The sequence below is a fragment of the Eulemur rufifrons genome, chromosome 2 (genome assembly GCF_041146395.1).
Source record: "Eulemur rufifrons isolate Redbay chromosome 2, OSU_ERuf_1, whole genome shotgun sequence".
Taxonomy (NCBI): domain Eukaryota; kingdom Metazoa; phylum Chordata; class Mammalia; order Primates; family Lemuridae; genus Eulemur; species Eulemur rufifrons.
The window spans coordinates 82,317,429-82,333,530 of NC_090984.1; the positions used below are offsets into that span (position 1 = coordinate 82,317,429).

The 16,102-nt window shown below is 40.2% G+C and overlaps 1 non-coding gene across 1 annotated transcript; it reads right to left on the reverse strand.

Annotated features, from left to right (window-relative positions):
- Nucleotides 1-587: 587 nt before the first annotated feature.
- Nucleotides 588-691, reverse strand: LOC138381225 (small nucleolar RNA U13). Its single transcript, XR_011233135.1, has one exon. It is a non-coding gene; the product is annotated as a small nucleolar RNA U13 (small nucleolar RNA).
- Between the last annotated feature and the right edge of the window lie 15,411 nt (nucleotides 692-16,102).

The following is a 16,102-nucleotide window of genomic DNA, read 5'->3' on the forward strand; positions in this document are numbered from 1 at the left end:
TACTGCAGAAAGAAAGTTATTGCAGTAAATGATGCTTTTGAAAGCAATTTTCTCTCAAGTCAGTTGTGTCCTTATTCAACCCTATGTACAAATTTACAGTTCTGGACTTAATGACGATAAGATCAACATTTTTGAATATAAGATCTCTACTCAAATTTTAGGGTTAACTAGGATATTCTAATTTATCCCGAGTCAATTTAAGGTAGAGTTCTTAAATTACTTTTGATGTCTTTTATTAAGATAATTGAATTAGAATTTTAATTAGTGGCCTTAGTGATTGTGAGTCTACAAGTATTTTTTAAATTGAACATCTTTGCAGATTTGAATCTGTTGATATTGCGTATCTTGCAACTTGTATTTATTTGAAACAAATTTACGCTGGAATCTTGATAATATGTAAGTAGCAAGGTCAAATTATATACTTGAACAGGTCTAAATTATTCCCTCATTTATTTTTAACTGACAGATAATTGTGTATATTTATGGAATGCAGTGTTATATTTTCATCTATATTTACAAAAAGATTTAGTCAATCTAATTAACATATCCCTTATCTCACTAGGTTATCATTTCTTTTTTTTTCTTCCCGTCAGATGAGTAATGTGCTGACCTTGTAACAAGGTTTGTGAGAGGCATGTCTCACACATGTGTGTGAAAACCCAATCATCATACTTATGAACTACAAAAGGATGTAGGGGTTTTTTTTGGTGCTGAAAATGTTGATAATCTAGCAATTTTGAAATATACAATATGTCATTACTAACTTTGGTCACAATGCCGTGCAATAGACCACTAAAACTCCTCTAACTGAAATTTTGTTTGATCAACATCTTCCCTTTCCTCCTCATTCTCCTTACCTACCAGCCACTAGTAACCACCTTTCTAACTCTCTGTTTCTATGAGATTGACTTTTTTAGATACTACACATAAGTGAGGTCATACAGTATTTATCTTTCTGTGCCTGGCTTATTTCACTTAGCATAATGTCCTCCAATTCCATCTATTTTCTTGCAAGTGACAGAATTTCCCATTTAAGGCTGTGTGGTATTCCACTGTGTGTACACACAACATTTTCTTTATTCATCCACTGAAGGATACTTAGGTTGTTTCCCTATCTTGGCTATTGTGAGTAATGCTGAGATGAACACTGGAGTGCAGATTGGTTTCAGTGCCTTAGGATATATAATTGGAAGTGGGATTGCTGGATCATATGGCAATTCTATTTTTATTTTTTGAGGAAACTCCATAGTCTTCCAAAATGCTGTATTAATCTACATAACTACTAACTACTTACAAAGGTTTCCTTCATATCCTCGCCAATACTTCTTGTCATTCATCTATTTTATAATGGCCATTATAGCAGGTATGAGGTGTTATCTCATTGTGGTTTTAACTTGCGTTTCCCTGATGATTAGAGATGTTAAAAATTTCTTCACATGTCTGTTGGCCATTCAAATCTCTTCTGAGAAATGTCTGTTCAGATCCTTTGCCCATTTTTAAATAGGGTTATTTATTTTCTTGCTATTGAGTGGTTTACTTTTGGAGTCCTGTAGAAGAAATCATTGCCCAGATCAATGTTGGCACCCAGCCTTCCTACCCATTTTGATGTGGGTATTTTCTCAGTAGTCCGGTGTGTAGGATTTCAACCAGATTCTGGCTTTCTCTTAGAATGTATCTGGGTGTAGGTGTTTATTCCATGTGTCTGTGGAAGGAAGGTTAGTCAGGAGCTTCCTATTTTGTCATGTTGCTTATGTCACTCTTTTGAAATAATTGCTTATTTTGATTCATTAATTACAAATGATGATAATATTTTGGCTATTAATGAAGTCAACTTGGGTGGGGTGCAGTGACTGACTTACTCCTGTATCCCAGCAATTTGGGAGGCTAAGGTGAGAAGATTGCTTGAGCCCAGGAGTTTGAGACTAGCCTGGACAACGTGGTGAGACCCCTTCTCTACAAAAACTTTAAAAAATTAGCTGAGTATGGTGGCGTGTGCCTGTCGTCCCAGCTACTTGGGAGGCTGAGCCAGGAGGATCGCTTGAGCCCATCAGTTTGAGGCGGCAGTGAGCTGTGATCACACCGCTGTGCTCCAGCCTGGGTGACAGAGCAAGACTCTCTAAAAAAAATTTTAAAAAAGAAATCAGCTTGTATCTCCTTTGTATTCACTTGGCTGTGTGTGACATTACTTATAAGCCTATTTTCATAGTGGTATCGCAGCTCAGACTGGTTGTATCCTGAAAATGAAAACCTGACTAATGAAAATACAAGAAGTAAATTGACCAAATAGAAGTTTGACTTACCTAAAACTTCTTTTAAATTTAATTAAGAGAGTTATGGATTTAAGTTTAGTGAAAGTATACTTTGAAGAAAAACAATGTGTTTTTTCAAACCTTCCCAGTTTTAGTATTTTTAATAAAGCATGTTAGAAATACGGTTATGAGTAGATTGGAGTATATTAGCTTAAGTCCTTAGGATGACTTGACATATTTCTAAGAAACTCTCCAAACTTTAGATGTCTCTCTTCTTCTACACAATCAAGTATATATTTCTTGGATGGAAATTTTAATTGCCCTTAACTATATTACCTCCCGCCCCAATTAATATTCCCTACACCACTTTAACAAATCAGCTGTTCCTTGAACATTCCTCACACTCTGTCTGTTGGTTCAAGAGTTAGATCAAATTCTGTAAGTCCTTTCTGGCCCACAGTCATTTTTTTTTTTCCAAACTATAGTATGCATTTTATCATTCTCTGGTAGTTAAATCACATTTTGTCTTGTAATATTTCTTCTCTTGCATTTATTATGCTAATTAGGTGGAAGCCATTGAGCAAATGATCATACATCTCTTGTCCTCAATTTATGTGTAAAATGATTTCTGAGGTTTCTTCTCTACCTTTAACAAGATAATCACTACTTTCATACTTGTTTCCAAAACCTGATTGTCACCTCCTTGAGGCCTGAGACTTGTTAGTTTGAGGCAAACTGTAGTGTTGTGGGGGAGACTTCTAGGCATTGATTTTCACATGTGTAAAACAAAGCAGGTCCTTAGGCACTAACTCACATCCTCTTTCTACTGAGATGGTAGAGCAGGAAAAGAAAGGCTGTCCTGCCCTTGAGTGTCATAGTTAATACAGTTGTGTTGTGTCACTGTAGTAACATCATCCCATCCTTCACAGCAGAAGCCAGATTTTAAGTCCTTCATCCATCTTTCTCTGCATTTATACTCTACAGAGGCAGCTGACTCACCCTTCCCTGCTAGGATTGGGTTTTGATTATTTAGACACGTGCTAATCCAGTCCAGCAATTGACATGGTCAATGGACATGTGGTCCAGTGTCAGCCAGTGAGATGTTGGGAGCTTCTGGGAGTGTCTCATCCCTTAAAAAATGAGACTCAGAGAAGAGACAGTTCTTTCTTCTGGAGTTTGGTATTATCTGGATATGATGCACAGAATTTTGTAGTCATCCCACAGCCTGAAGATGATGAAAAACAGGAGGGCAGAGCCAAGAGAATCTCAGAAAAGCAAAGCTAGAGCCCTGACATAAAACACTTTCCCTCTGGACATCTTATTTGAGATAATTTTTCTTATTCCCTAACCATTTTGAGTAAGGCTTTTCAGTTGAAATTAAAATATGAGCATGGCTGTCACCTCTCTGGAGTTTGTGAACAATGGTGTCTTGATTTAACTTAACCCAGCTTGGTTCCAGGTATATTTCATTATCTGAAAGTTCTCACTTCGAGCCATGGTTTACTTCTCTCTCTGTGATATTCCAAGGTCAGGTAAAAAAGAATTTATATATGTGGTTAAAACTAGTTTGTGGGCTAAGGCAAATATGTACTCCAAACATATTGGGTAATGAGAGGTTAAATGAGTATAATTTTCCTTGTTGGGATCTTGTGCATAATTTATTATACTAATGTTACGTTCTGTAAGAATTAGAGATGAAATCCTAGAAACAAAAAATAGTGTGTGAAATCAGGCTTTGAGCCTAAAAGAGCCTAGTTTGGCTGCTTTACTCCTTTTATATTTGGATTTCATGTTTAGTGAGCACGTTCTTATGTATCATTTTAGACAGTAACTAGAGTCTTCTGAGAATGGTAGCAATATAAGTTTGAAGGTGGTAAGAGGAATTACTTTGCCATTTTGTTCCCTTTGGGGAGGAGGAAGGAAAGGATGAGGTATGTTTGTGTCATCTGGAATGATTCTTAGTCTAATGTTTATGACAGTGGATTCCAGTTGAATAACCCTACTGCTTAATAGTCTGTAACTTGCATTATAACTTGAACCATTTTTAAAGTGTTATTTTGCAAACCTGTCAAGAATGTGATTACTTTTTAAAATATGATTTTCAAGGTCTTTGTCAATACTTTGATACCGTATTGCTGGAGAAGCCAAATTACTTGGTAACTTTTAGTAATATATTGCATATAAGCATTTTTAGTTCAATGTTTTTATATGAGTTGAAGTTGTTAAATGGCCTCAGTTTTAAGGCTGATTTTTGATCTGAGGGTATGCAAGCTGCATAAAATGATGTGTTACTTTTCTTCATCCTTGGATATGAGATTTCAGAGAAATTATAGTGCACAAAAACAGGACAGTGTGGTGCATATTTCATTAATCTTTAGGGCTGTCCTTTATTCTGAGATTATCTCCTTCTACTTCTTAATGTTTTAAAATGAAAAATGCTAGTAGAGTTTACAAAATGACCTTAGTAAACTTAAAAGTTGACAACTCTTGTGAGTATCTAAAATTTGGAGAATTTTACTGGACTATAACATTTAGAAGTCTGGAAACCATTCATCTAATAAGAGATGAGTAAACTGAAGTTTCCTCACTAGGCAGCTCATGAAAGGCAGATAGAAAGTAAGAATTTGTATCTCTTCACAATCAATAAAGTTTTCTTTGAGTGGAGTTATTGGTTATACTACTGTAAAGTTAAATAGAACCTAAGTCTTTGATTAAAAAGGGCTGTTGGATAAGAGATCTATCAGGTGACAGTTTGTATTACTGTGCCCCTCATGCCTGCAGTATTCTTTTTTTTTCTTTCTTTCTTTTTGAGATAGGGTCTCACTCTGTTACCCTGGCTAGAGTACAGTGGTGTCATCATAGCTCACTGCAACCTCAAAATCCTGGGTTCAAGTGATCCTCCTGCCTCAGCCTTCCAAGTAGCAGGGACTACAGGTGCACGCCACCACACCCTGCTAATTTTTCTATTTTTTTCTATTTTTTTTTTTTTTTTTTGAGACAGAGTCTCACTCTGTTGCCTGGGCTAGAGTGCCATGGCGCCAGCCTAGCTCACCACAATCTCAAACTCCTGGGCTCAAGCAATCCTCCTGCCTCAGCCTCCTGAGTAGCTGGGCTTACAGGCTCGTGCTACCACCCCGGCTAATTTTTTTCTATTTTTAGTAGAGATGGGGTCTTGCTCTTGCTCAGGCTGGTCTTGAACTCCTAAGCTCAAGTGATCCTCCTGCCTCAGCCTCCCAGAATGCTAGGATTACAGGCGTGAGCCACCGCGCCCGGCCCCTGCCATTTTTTAATGCTTTATACAAGTTGATTCCCACGCAGAGATATAAGGAAAATCGGTAAGCTCATTTCACCCAGCCCTTTGATTCTTTTTGACACAGAGTTCCTAATATCCTTGTAATTTCCTTAATGATAGTGGTAATAGGAGCATCTCTCATTTTAATATATGATCTTATTCACAGTTCCTGATACGAGAGCTTCTCAGACACTTGGGATCTCTGGAGTGAGGAATAAGAGTGTCATTTTATATATTGATGAGATGAGTAGTGGCTAAAAGCCCCTAGACAGCTTCAGGATAGGGGCTGGTTACAGAGGAATTAACCTTGTGATTAGAAAACTGGAACTGGCTGTCCTCTCAGGAGGGGAGATGGGCTGGAGATTGAGTTCAAGCACCAATGGCCAATGATTTAATCAATCATGCCTATATAATGGAATGTCCACAAAAACCCTAAGCAAAGTAGTTTGGAGAGCGTCTGGGTTGGTGAACACGTGCTGGGAGGGTGGCATGCTCAGAAAGTGCATGGAAACTGCGTCCTTTCCCACATACTTTGCACTCTGCATCTTTTCTGTTTGGCGGTACCTGAGTCCCAGTTTGAATACCTTGAGGATAAACCAGAAGTAGTAAACAAACCATTTTCCTGTGTTCTGTAAACCAGTCTAGCAAATTATTGAGCCTGAGCAGGGGTTCATGAGAAGCCCAGATTTATAGCTATCAGAAGTGTAGGATGTCCTGACTTGTGATTGGCATCTGAAGTGGACAGTGACTTGGGGAAGGCACCTCTGTGGGACTGAGCCCTTAACCTGCGAGTCCACACTACATCTGGGGAGTTAGTGTCTGAATGACATTGTAGGACACCAGTTGGTGTCCACAGAGAACAGGAGAATTGCTCAGTGTGGAAAACTCCCATACATTTGGTGTCAGAAGTGTTGTGAGAATAGAAGAAACAGTTTTCCCTTTTCACCCCATTATTGTCATTCTTTGGCCTGAGCTGGAGTATGCGCTACTGGGGATGTGATCAACCCAGATCTTCACTGCTATCTATGGTCTCATGATCATGTGTCAAGTTTCCCAGATGATTGTTTCAACATCTTTAATTGTTAGGTTTTTCTGTTCTTGTTGCATGATCATTTGTTCAATCATGTGATAAGACAATAGATGAACAGCAGCATTTAAAACTTGTGATCACCAGAGCCAGTCGCAGTGTCTCACGCCTGTAGTCCTAGCAACTCCTGTGACTGAGGCAGGAGGATCACTTGAGCCCAGGAGTTTGAGGCTGCAGTGAGCTATGAACACTCCAGCCTGGGTGACAGAGCAAGACCCTGTCTCAAAAAACAAAACAAAATAAAATAAAAAAACAATTAAGTAGCAATAGGGCTGAATTTATTTTAATTAACAAATTAAATGTACAATCAGATCCTTTCATTGTGTTTATTTTAGTCTCCTCTGCTTTTTTGTTCTTTGCATAAATAAACCAAATATTTTCTATCCAACATTCCACACGGGAAACATCTCCCTTAAAAAAATCAATCATTTCTTTATGTGGGGGGTTGGTGAAACACTGTATGATTTCCAGAGTTAGAGTTATTTTAAAAAGTATACTTAGAAAAGTCTTGTTCCCCCTTCACTACCACCCTGTTTCTGCTCTCTTCCCACTCACTTTTATAGGCAACCAATCTCATTAATCTATGGTTTATTCTTTTGGGATTTTTTTGTACAAATGAATACACATGCATACACACACACACATATATATAAAAGAGGATGTGTGTGTGTGTGTGTGTGTGTGTGTGTGTAGCTTGTCCAGAAAGTATCCAGCCATGTAACTTCTTGTTAACAATGGCTGGGTACACATATATACAATATATAAAATATCACCTATCTTACATGAAAGATGCTTGCTATAGATACTTTTGCATTTCACTTTTTAATATGTCCTGGAAATCACTCTATATAAGTTCATAGAGATCTTCATTCTTTTTTATAGCTGCATACTATTCCATTGTGTGGATACATCATAGTTTATTCAACCACTCTCATTTGTATGGGCATTGAGCATCTCCTTTGCTTCCAATATTTTGTGATTACAAGCAATGTTGCAGTGAATAACCTTGTGCATATTAATTTTGTATTGTTGGAGGTTTATCTTTAGATTCCTTTTGCTCGGGGAAAAGCCAAGTACATCTATAGTTTTATTAAATGTTGTCAAATTTCCTTTCAGAAGAGTTGTGCCAGTCTTCATTCCTACCAGCAATGTAAAAGGATATTATATTTCCCCACTATCTTGCCGACAGAATGTATTGTCATACTTTTCAGTTTTGGCCGATCTGATAGATAAGAAATGCTATCTCAAGAGTTCTAATTTGCATTTTCCTTACTATAGCTTTTTTCATATATTTAAAGGCTATTTTATGTATTTTTGGTTGAGTTGTCTGTTCATACTGGGTTTTTGGTTCTTTCTCCTTTGATATTCAAAAGCTGTTTACATATTAGGGATATGTCTGCTACAAGTATTTTCTCCCAGTTTGTCAGTTGTCTTTTGACTTTGCTTATGGTATGTTTTCTTTTTCCTTTTGCCATGCATTATATTTTATTTTTGTGTGGTCAAATTATCAATCTTTTATTGCCTCTGTATTTGTAAGCCTTAGTCTCTATACTGAGACTGGAGATGAATTTACTCATATTTTCTTCTAGTACTTGTATATATAGTTTTTTTTTTTGCACTTAGATCTCTGATACATAAAAAATGTTTATTCTTTTACATTGCATGGAATATAGATCTAATTTTATCTTTTCTTCCAAATGGCTGCCCAGTTGTCCTGGTCCCCTTTATTAAAAAGTACATTTTTGCCCCAATGATTTGAGATGCCACTTTTGTCATATATTAAATTGCATGGAATCACCTTTAAAGTTTCCTTTATGTTCCTTTTGTACTTTGTTATGGTGTGCTTTGTCTTATAATATCTGTTTATTGCCTGTGGCCACATATAATGTTCTGGGTTGGCGTTTGTTCTTCTGAAAGAATAGGTAATTATTGCAGCACTAGTCTTGAAAGCTAGAGAAATTTACCTTCTGGCTATGTATTTATAAAACACTGTTACCCAAGTTGAACCCATGGCTATGAGACATTACTCCTTCTGTCTAGATGTTATCAGTGTCTGTTCTATTGTAAAATCATTAGGCTGAAATGAAGCTTTTTAAAATTAGTCTCAGTGCTACTTTGGAACCACTGTATTGAAACCTTGAAGAATGGCCTCATGAGCACTGGCTTTATTAAAGTTTATTGTCTTTGGCTTCTGGACTTGTTTCCTTAATTCAGCTGCTGGATCTAGGTAGACAAATTGTAATGCCATAATTACTGCCAGAGTACATTCATTAGAATTATGAAGTAATTTAATTTTCATGTACACCTACATCCAGAGTGCAAAGTTGCCTGGCAACAGTAACGTCCTCATTAAAATTCAGAAAACCTGAGACAAAGTCCAGACATTGTTCTTCCAGAATGAATTTACATCGATGTTAGGAGAAACACCATCCTAAAGAGCAACTAGATGTTTAGAGAAATAGATTAGTGAAGGCCAATACAGTATTATACCCTTTTCCCATCTCATAAGGCTTGTCTTAAGTATTTGATTACTGCTATCGATCTGGCTTTGCTAACAGAGCAATTTTTGCTAACCCCCAATTCTTGGGCTAGAATTTCAGAGTATATGGAAAGTGCCAGAGGAATTTTAACTTCTTGCCTTTATTTTGTCCCTCTATTTTAATACTGACTTAAAGTGTTGAAGAAAAAAGGTGTGCCAAAAAATGAAGCTGTAGTATCTATTATAATGATTTTTTTCTTTTACAGGCATGTTATTCATACCTTTGACCTCTAGAGGGCGCAAGAATGTTATAGTTGTTAAGTAGTAATAATTTCTGAAAAAGAACTCAAATCTTACCTCCCTCCCTTTCCCAACCCAGATGTAAATTTGTTTCACCAGGTGGGGCTATTTCCTTGGAAATGGTATTAGTCCTTTCACTCTCCAATTATCCTCACCGTCCCCCCACGCCCCACCTTTTCCCACAATAAAGGTAGAGAGGGTTCTTTTCTCCCTATTCCTACCCAATAAGAATGTGAGAGGGTCAGTTTGAATAGAGAGCCCACCCACCAGGTGGCTTCTTTCTGAGCTGAAAAGCTGATGTATCACAAGACCCTGTGTTTTTTATTTTTTTATTTTTTTGGGGGGAGGAGGGAGACAGAGTCTTGCTCGATTGCCCTGGGTAGAGTGTAGTGGTGTCATCATAACTCACTGCAACCTCAAACTCTTGGGCTCAAACAATCCTCTTGCCTCAGCCTCCCCAGTAGCTGGGACTACAGGCACACACATGTGTCTTGCTACTTTTTCTATTTTTAGTAGAGATGGGGTCTTGCTTTTGCTCAGCCTGGTGTCCAACTCCTGAGGCAATCTGCCCACCTTGGCCTCCTAGAGTACTAGGATTACAGGTGTGAGCCACTGCAGGCAAGATCCTGTGTTGATAGAAAAAGTCAAAGCTGTTAACGAATGCTTTGTTTCTTGTTGGTTTCCTGCTTCACCAGTAGTTTTCTCCATAATGACTGGTCCCAAATAGGTGCTTGTAACATTTCTCTGGAATAAAAGCCTATACAATAATTGATGACCTAGTTTCAACATGCACATTTTCTCTCTCTTCTGTGGCTTTGCTAAATTCAAGATGGGTTTGTGGTGCCTGATTCCGGATCTTAAATGTTATGCTAAATCCGAGAGCTTGCCTTGATATAGGTTTGGGATTGGGTTAGGAGTTTTTCTCCTTTGTCCTGACATGGGTTGGCCAGTAGAGGCTTTCAACCTGGTATGTTCTGTGCTGGGGCTGAGCCTTTCTTCATATGTACTGTAGGTTGGGCTTTAGGCACCATCTCTATGCTGCTCATTCCCAGATTTTTATCCTCATCTCTTACCTCTCTTCTGACTGGCCTATTTAACATTACCACTCAATGTCTCATTGGAATTTCAAATCTGTAAAGTTCAAAACACAATCCTTGATTTCCTCCCACCTCCCCCACCCCGTTTCTTCCTCAGGATTCCCCATTCTAGTAAAATGGACCCCACCATCTGTCTGTTACTCACTGAGGAGTCATTTTTGGTTTCTCTGCTTTCTTCACTTCTACCATGTAATCCATCAGCCAATTCTATTAGTTTTGCCTCCAAAATATTTCCTAAACTTGCCTCCTTTTCCTTCTCTCTCCTGTTCTCCTCTTTCACCAGTTAGCATGCTATGGTTATCTGTCACCCAGAATGTTAGGATAGCTTCCTAACAGGTATTGATGGCCATGGTTTGGAACAATTTAATGTGCACTCTTTTTTCTGAATAGATCTGCCCCCAAGGCAGGATAAAAGAATGCAAATCAAAAGGAAGAGTTAAGATTTGGCTTCTGGCATTCAAAAATAGAGTTCTGCAGAAAGACAGTAGGCTTGAAAGCTAGTCTTGGTAGGGAGAGAAAGGATTTTATAAATGTTTTTAGTTCCCATTTACATAGCAAGGACTAGGCCTGAAAGATTAGATTATAAATTTCTCCCATAATATATAGAATGTTTGTTCTCCATTATGCTCAGTGATAAGGCTGGAGTTTAGAAGACGAGCACTGTGATAATAAAGGCTGTTCTCCTGCCTGAAAGATTTTTGCAGGAGGAAGATGGGAGGGAGACAGGCAGAGCAGGTAGATGATCACTAAGGTATTCTGATCTTCCCTCTGGGCTGCAGAGTAGAGAAAGGGAAGTTTATTAAATACCTAGAAGAACACAGAGGGCAGAGGGGCTTCTTCCTGGCTTCCAGTCTGGGACACTGGGAAGAAGTCACTTGGTAGCTCTATAAGGGCTACCTCTCAGCCTCCTCTCGGCCAACCTGGAGGGTGACCACATGATATAAATCCAGAGATGTGGTCAGGGATAGTGATGGTCTAATTTGTTTCCCCAAGCCTTCCTTTGTTCTCCCAAGATATGAATGCAGAGTTGAGAGCCAGCAGGCCAACATGGTCCTGTTGAGCCCCTGTACTCAGGGGCTTGAGATGCCAGGAGAGCTGAGATGAATGAGGCATCAAACAAGAAGTCACCAGGGGAGAGGAATCAAGATGGTGGACGAGAAAAACCACCAGCCAGAGTGTCTCTGAAAGAAAGACAGATTTTAGAAGAAAGTGAAAAAAATGGTCAGGCACATGAACATAGATCAGACGAGGGTTGGAAAGGACGGTGCCTGAAACTACAGGAGACTCCACATGAAGAAGCTACGGAGGAGAATTGGAAGGAGAAAGGCCCCCGGGAGGCTTGGAGACCATCAATAAGGGTAGGTGGAGCAGTTACATTTCTCCTCCCTTGCGCTTTAGACTGTGGGTGGGCTCCTGAGTGGAGAGACCTGCCCACACCAGCCCAGAGACAGCCACCACCAGTGAGCCATGAGCCTCTTGCAGACGGGGCACCTCCTGGTCCGCAGACCGAGTGGATCGGCAGGCGCCATATTGCTTCATTCTCCCCTCCCCCTTTGCCTACCGGCCACTGCCAGAGACAATTTAGCCACCACCCTGAGGCATCTGCAGGGAATGGGACCTCTCCTTTGGGGGACCTACAGCAGACTGAGGGGTACTCAGATTGTGAGCTCCCTACCCACCTGCCCTCCCAGGTGCTGCTTGCCTGGTGACTCCAGGAAAGCGGGGCAAATCCTGAGGCAGAGAGACACCGATCCAGCTGGGGCAGACTTGAGACCAGCACTCCTCTCCCTGGAAGGGGCAGGGAATGATCTCCACGGCCCCGGGGACAGGCCTGCAGACCAGATCCCGTACACCCAGGCCTCAATAGCACTGCCCTGGGGCACAGAAGGGTTATTTGTGAACGACCCTATTGTGTGTGCCTTCAGGGGCAGATCAGCGTGCCTGCGGATAACCCTCCTCTCACAGGAAGGCCGTTCGGGATCTTGGGCAAGGAGCCTCCTGGCCTGCATGACAGCCAGGGTAGATCTGCTGGCTTGAGGTCCTGCCTGCTGACAGAGGCCCTGATGAAACTGCGGAATAGGGGAGGGTGGAAAGGAGCAAGGCCTGCTCTAGACCGCAGATCTCAGACAGCCCCAATCCCACACGCAGACTTTCCTGCTGAGAGGGACCATTCCAGCCCCTCCCTAACAGCTTTGCCGAGAGGCAAAGAACAGACCATTGACCCCTGCTAACAGCATTTGTGGAGCTTGAGGGCAGGCTCACCAACCCAGCTCTGCCGGACTCACTCCCTGACCTGCCCCCCCTGAGGTGCAGAATAAGGACACACCTGGAAGTCTCAGGGCCCCACCCACCAAGTGAGGCACTAGAGTGTCTCTCCAGAGGAACCAGAGCTGGTTACAGGACCCAAAAATAACACTGCAGCACGCCCTTCCCAGCAAGCGCCACCTACTGACAGGGAGGTCATTCTGCACACCCTTTTACTGCATCTACTCACTCATCATATAGGGTGTGGTCAAATTTCACCCACAAACACCACCTAGTGGCTCAGAGACTAAACAGGGTGTGTCATCATCCAAATGAAAATCTAAAGGCAAGAAGCAGCAGCCGATCCAGATGGGAAGGAGTCAGTGAAAGAACTTTGGAAGTATGAAGAATCAAATGGAAAGCACACCCTCAAAGAGAAACACCAGTTCTCTAGCAATGGACATTAACCAAACTCAGAACACCAAAATGACAGAAGAAGAATTTCAAACATGGATCATCAGAAAACTGAACGATATTCAAGAAAAAATGGATAACCAACACAAAGAAACCACACACACACACAAAAAAAATACAGGACTTGGAAGAAAAATTCACTAAAGAAATTGAAATATTAAAGAAAAATCAAACCGAACTCCTGGAAATGAAAAATTTATTCAGGGAACTACGAAACACAGTGGAAAGTCTCAAGAGCAGGGTAGATCAAACAGAAGAAAGAATCTCAGAGATCAAAGATAACACCTTCCAATTAAATAAGTCAGTCACAGAGATAGAGCAAAGAAATAAGAGAAAAGACCAGGGTCTGCAAGAAATGTGGGATTATGTGAAGAAGCCTAACGTGAGCGTTATGGGCATTCCTGAGGGTGAAGAAGGAAATACACAAGGGTTGGATAAGCTATTTGAAGATATAATTGAGGAAAACTTCCCAGGCCTTGCTAAAAATCTAGATATACAGGTACAAGAAGCCCAAAGGACCCCTGGGAGATTCATTGCAAATAGGAAGATACCACATCATGCAGTCATCAAACTGACCAAAATATCCACTAATGAGGCCCTTCTTTGAGCTGTAAGGCGAAATAAACAAGTAACATACAAAGGAAAGCCCATCCGAATAATGCCAGATATCTCGACTGAAACCTTACAAGCAAGAAGAGACTGGAGCCCCATCCTCACTCTTCTGAAACAGAATACTGGCCAGCCTAGAATCCTGTACCCAGCAAAGCTAAGTTTTGTATACGAAGGAGAAATTAAGACATTCTCAGATAAACAAAGACTGAGGGAATTCACCAAGACAAAACCAGCCCTCCAAGAAGTACTCAAAACAGAGTTGCACATGGACCAGCACAAGAAACACTCACGAATGTAAAACTACTCAAAAGCTAAAGCTCAAAGGCCACAATGGCTCAAGAGAGAAAACATAGCAATGAAGTTCTACCCAACATGATGAACACAAATCTGCCCCACCTATCCGTTCTCTCAATAAATGTGAATGGCTTGAACTCCCCACTCAAGAGACATAGGCTGGCCCAATGGATAAAAAAATACAAGCCAAGTATCTGCTGTCTCCAGGAAACTCATCTAACCTGCAAAGATGCATTTAGACTGAAAATGTAATCCCTATTAAATTACCAACATCATTTTTCACAGATATAGAAAAAATAATTTTATGCTTTATATGGAACCAGAGAAGACCCCGTTTAGCAAAAGCAATTTTAAGCAATAAGAACAAAATGGGAGGTATTAATTTACCAGACTTTAGACTATACTACAAGGCTGTGGTTATTAAAACAGCTTGGTATTGGCACAAGAACAGGGACACAGACCAGTGGAACAGAATCAAGAATCCAGATATAAAACCATCCTCATATAGCCATCTGATCTTTGACAAAGCAGACAAAAACATATTCTGGGGAAAAGAATCCTTATTCAATAAATGGTGCTGGGAAAACTGGATAGCCACATGTAGAAGACTGAAACAGGACCCACACCTTTCACCTCTCACAAAAATCAAATCACAGTGGATAACAGACTTAAATCTTAGGAGTGAAACTATTAGAATTCTAGAAGAAAATGTGGGAAAGACTCCTATAGACATTGGCTTAGGCAAAGAATTTATGAGGAAGACGCCAAAGGCAATCACAGCAACAACAAAAATAAATAAATGGGATCTGATTAAATTAAAAGGCTCTGCACAGCCAAAGAAACTGTCACAAGGGTAAATAGACAACCTACAGAATGGGAAAAAATTTTCACATGCTACACATCCGATAAAGGACTGATAACTAGAATCTATTTAGAACTCAGGAAAATCAGCAAGAAACAATCAAACAACCCTATCAAAAAGTGGGCAAAGGACGTGAACAGAAATATTTCAAAAGAAGACAGAAGAATGGCCAAAAAACATATGAAAAAATGCTCAACATCTCTAATCATCAGGGAAATGCAAATCAAAACCACAATGAGATATCACTTAACTCCAGTGAGAATGGCCTTTATCAAAAAGTCCCATAACAATAAATGTTGGCATGGATGCGGAGAGACAGAAACATACACTGCTGGTGGGACTGCAAACTAGTGCAACCTCTGTGGAAAGCAATATGGAGATACCTTAAACAGATACAAGTAGACCTACCATTTGATCCAGCAATCGCATTACTGGGCATCTACCCAAAAGAACAAAAGACATTCTATAAAAAAGACATCTGCACCCGAATGTTTATAGCAGCACAATTCACGGTTGCAAAGATGTGGAAACAACCCAAGTGCCCAGCAATACATGAGTGGATTAATAAAATGTGGTATATGTATACCATGGAGTACTACTCAGCTATGAAAGACAATGATGATATAGCACCTCTTATATTTTCCTGGATAGAGTTAGAACCCATTCTACTAAGTGAAGTATCCCAAGAATGGAAAAATAAGCACCACGTGTGCTTACCATCAAATTGGTTTCACTGATCATCACCTAAGAGCACATTTAGTAATAACATTGATTGGGTGCTGGGCAGATGTGGGTGGGGAAGGGGAGGGGTGTATACATACATAATGAGTGCGATGTGCACTGTCTAGGGTATGGACACGTTTGAAGCTCTGACTCGGGGAGGCGAGGGGGGAAAGGGCAATATACGTAACCTAAACTTTTGTACCCCCACAATATGCTGAAATAATAATAAAAAAAAAAGGTAAAAAAAAGAAGTCACTGGGGTCCCATTGAGCTGAGAAGAGGGATAGACCAAGATGCACACCGGCTGCGGCTTCAGTTATTGAGGGCTAATGACAAGGGGAAAAAGAGACATTGCTGGAGAGCCAGAGGAACTAGAGGACCCTGCATTG